This window comes from Pan paniscus, chromosome 2 (genome assembly GCF_029289425.2).
Source record: "Pan paniscus chromosome 2, NHGRI_mPanPan1-v2.0_pri, whole genome shotgun sequence".
In the NCBI taxonomy this organism is placed as follows: domain Eukaryota; kingdom Metazoa; phylum Chordata; class Mammalia; order Primates; family Hominidae; genus Pan; species Pan paniscus.
Window position 1 is genome coordinate 67,670,235 of NC_085926.1, and position 4,615 is coordinate 67,674,849.

The window sequence follows — 4,615 nt, forward strand, 5'->3', positions numbered from 1 at the left end:
CTAGAAATATAGCAGTGAGAAAGAATGACAAGGGGCAGACACAGAATGCCTATTCCATCAGCTGCATACTTTCCATCATTTCAGTGTATACTTAATCTTAAAAGATACAGAGGGTGGAGTGAGCATGCGTGGTTGACCATCTTCATTACACTCTACACAGAGACACCAGTTGAAACTGAGAGTGACAACTTTGGGTCAGAATCACAGTGTTGGAGCAAGTCCCACGTGGTCACTTCTTTCTTGCTTAAACACACAGTCAGGATGTTGGAGAATTTTCCTGAGGCTCAACTTACTGTTTTCATGAGTCTATGGGCGCTTATAAAAATACATACTGTTTAAATTTTCCTAAATGTGCATGGAGGCAAAGATTTTTATTCTGAAATGGAAAACCTCTTGTTTTCCATTGTTAAGGAAAGCCTTTGTTACAGAAATAAGTCTCCCTGTGGAAAATTATAGTTTTCAGGTGAGCTATCCCTACTAATCAGACTCAAGGTTGATTGGAACATTACAAAATTGTATGATTTTTCCTTTGGAATAAAAATTACTGAATGAGAGAAGCAAAATCCTAAAAATGAGAAGATGATAGTGTTTTCTACTGAACCATTTGCAAAGTAGAATTAGAAAATTATTTGAATATTCTGCTAGACTTACATGCATGATTAATTAGGATGGCACCGCCAAAACCAGATTCCTTGCTTTTAGAGTATCTGTATTAAATTTGAACTTGATTTTTTCAGTCTCTAACTTTCAGTTATGTACACATGGTTTATTGTGGTTTTGTTGCTTTTTTTATTGCTCTGTGTGTAGAGACATGTGTGTGGATATGTGTGTGTGAATATGTGTGTGTGGAGAGTGGGTGTCTCATTATTGTATTCTTAGTTTGTAGCAAACTTCCTAGCACATAGTGGGATATTAACTAATATATCTTAAAGAAAGACACTTGAGTACGTTTGCTTTTGTCCTGTATTTATAAAAGTAATACTCATTTTAGAAAAATATAAAGGAGAATAGAAAAATAGACAAGGAAACTAAGTTTACTTGTAATCTTACCAAGCAGTAATAATGTTATTAATCTTTTGGTGTGATTCCAATCATCTAATTTATATATATATATATATATATAAATAAAATATATGCATACAGACAGGTATTTCTAGAAACACACACACACACACCAGACACTCACAATTGGTATCTCTATTAGTTCATTTTCACATTGCTATAACGAACCAACTGAGACTGAGTAATTTATGAAGAAAGGAGGTCTAATTGATTCACAGTTCCACATGGCTGAGGAGGCCTCAGGAACCTTACAATCATGGTGGAAGGCAGAGAGGAAGCAAGGCATGTCTTCCATGGCAGCAGAAGAGACAGCGAGTGAGGGGGGAACTGCCAAACACTTTTCAACCATTAGATCTCATGGGAACTCACCCACTATCATGAGAACAGCATGGGGGAAATTGCCTCCATGATGCAATCACCTCCCATTAAGTCCCTTCCTCCACACGTGGGGATTACAATTCAAGATGAGATTTGGGTGGGGACCCAGAGCAAAACTATATTAGTAACAAATCAAATATTCAGCTATGTAGTCTTTTTTCAGTTTAACCTTAATGAGTTGAAAAATATTCTATCAAATGAAAAATTCTTTATAAAGTTTACCATGCCCACTTATGAAAAAACTTTAAAACCATGAGCTCCACAAACTAGGGTTGAAGAAAGCTCCCCTGTGTTTCCTTTACTGGCCAGTAGTGATGTTTATTGAACACTCACTAAGTGATATAAACTCTTCTAAGCACTTACTCATAATGTCCAGGTTTAATCTCTACAACTTTTGAAGTAGATGCCATTAGGATCGTCCTTTTATGAACTAGAGAGTGTGACAAATTTGCTCAAATTCATATAGCAGGTTAGAGAGCTGAATTTTGGACACAGTTTTGCTGAATCTAGACCCTGAGGTCCAGGTTTGCTGAACCTAGACTTATGAACCTCTGGGCATATTACTGCCTTCCATGGCTATGGTATACATCTGGACACGTCTTTAGTCCTTTCACCCTTTGATCACTTGGTCCTATTTATCCTATTGGTAAAATGTCTCCTGTTCTCCAATCTCCCATCAGTACCTTAGCTCACTGGATCTCAACCAGGGCCAGTTTGCCCTCCTGGGGACATTTGGGGATGCCTGGAGACATTTTTGTTTGTCACAACCTGAAGGCAGATGCTACTGGTATCTACTGGGTTGGGACCAAGGATATTGCTAAACACCCTACAATGTACAGGACAGCCCCTGCAACAAAGAATTATGCAGCCCAAAATGTCAGTAGCATCAAGGTTGAGAATGCTGCCTTAGCTCATTTCCTCAACCTCTTTTGTCTGAACATAAATAGCCTTCTAATCAGTTTCTTTACCTTTAGTTTTATCCTTATCCACACTGCTGCTATGACTAGCTCTTTAAACACAAATAAATCATGCTGTTCTCTTGCTCTGTTTAGCTCTGTCACTCTGGATGGCTACCTGGGTTCAAATTATGATTCAAACAGTTCAGGATCATATGACTTTGGGCAAGTGATTCGTAGCACCTGGCTCAATAATGTTCTTGCGAGGATTTTAACACTTTGTAGCTAGCATAAATTAAGTCTTCAATAAATGCTATCTACCATTTTAAAAAAATCTTTGAAGGCTTTCTACTGCCTACAGAAGAAAGCCGATCCTTGTCAACATGATATTCCTTCACTGTGTTTTATTACTCAGAGCCTCTTCTCTGGGATACTGCCCTGGTTGCCCTGTGTCCAGTCCTGCAGGACTGGACCCTTTAGATTAATGGAGACTTGGGTATCAGGTGTCTTTGCTCAGACTCTGCTGCCAGCTTGGGAAGTCCATCTCCAGCTCCTCCGCTTGGACACATCTGTCTTATCCAAGACTCAGGTCAAATGTAACTGTTTCTGTTTAACCTTATCTAATAGCTAGTCAGATTTACTTACTCCTTCCCCTACATTTTCACAACATTTTGGTTATATCATCTCTCTTTCCATCCATCTATCCATCCTTCGATCCTTTCATCCATCCACCCACCTATTCATTGGCTGTCATACATAGTAATTAAGAGGGCAAGCTCTGGAACCAGATTTTCTTAGTTCAAAAGTCATATTCCAAAACCAAACTGAGTAACCTTGATCAAGTTACTTGATCATGAAGCCTTAATTTCCTTGCATCTCAAATAAGTATAATAATATTATGTAATTAATAAATTGACAGTGAGGGTTGAATGTATGCAAATCATTTATTATATTGTCTGTTATGTACAAACCCTAAATAAATGTTAGCTCTCACCCACTTGTATTTGTTAAATTCCTACTCTGTGATGGGTCCTCTTTACATGATGCCTTGCATTATAATAAGTTGTGCATGTGCCCAACTCTCTCATTAGGTGATGAGCTTGCAGAGTAAAGGCCCCCTCCCTGCCCCTTAAAAATAATCTCCTCTCCACTCCAGCACTTGAAATATAGGTGAAAAAATCATTTCCATCGACATCTAGCCTGTGTTTCATAATGTCCTTGCTGGCCAGTATTTCTCTCTTAAGATGCTATGCATCTACTAACGTGAGAAGTATGGCCAGTCAAAAGGAGCCTGCTATTCTCCTGGATTGGTTGCATCCCACTCCCACCCCTCTCCTCAGCATTTCCAACCCACATTTCAGCTGCCTCTCTGGGAGTCACACAATCACAATGAATCTCTTCCTGATTATAATAATGGCCTTCAGCCTCCTCCATTATGCTGGAGGTGAAGAGATGATGTCAGTGACATATTCCTGTAGGAAGAACTCAGTGACTGCTTAATTTTCCATGTAGGTTTTGAATGCTTTGTATTTTGTTAAAATCCAGATCACAATCTTCCACTAAGCAAGTGGTCCAATCTGATTAATATAATACATTCTCCTTTGTTGCCAAATATTGCCAAGGGCAAGGTATTACTTAGGGAACCACCCCCTCCTCCAAACATACACACATATAAATGAAAAATAAGTAGATCTGTACAATCATTATTGAGCTAAAATAGCACTTAGAAATGTATTTTTATTGTGAAAAATGGCCAAATAAGAGTTGCTGACTATTTGTAGCCCTGTAATGTAAGTCAGATAAATTGGTGCCCAGAAGTCTGACATTTCAAAAGCTCAAGAATATGTTGCATTTTTTCTGATATGCCATTTTTGTAATTCTCCCAGCTATTTTCCTTTAGCAAGAAGCAATTCTTCTGTGCCCAAGCAGCTCAATTAGAGCATTGTAAAAGTTGTCATAATGACTTTAACATAAGTGCCCCTGAGCAATAGGGATAATTTTGGAGGGGAGCAAGTTCCACTGTTACTTTCCTGGTATGGAAAATGGTAATAGCTTGCTTGGAGAAGAAATGCACCATCTGTAACTTAACTCAGTTAACCTGCTCGGAGAACTAAAAACACACTATCTCACCTAAAGTGGTTTTCCTGTTTTGGTCTTTTCAACATCTTGCACCTTCTGTAGCCAACAGCACTCTCCTTTTCCTCTCAGTGCACATATATTAGGTGACTCCACCTCTGTGGAGTACTGTACTCCCCAGCCTTTTGGGCACCAGGCACCGG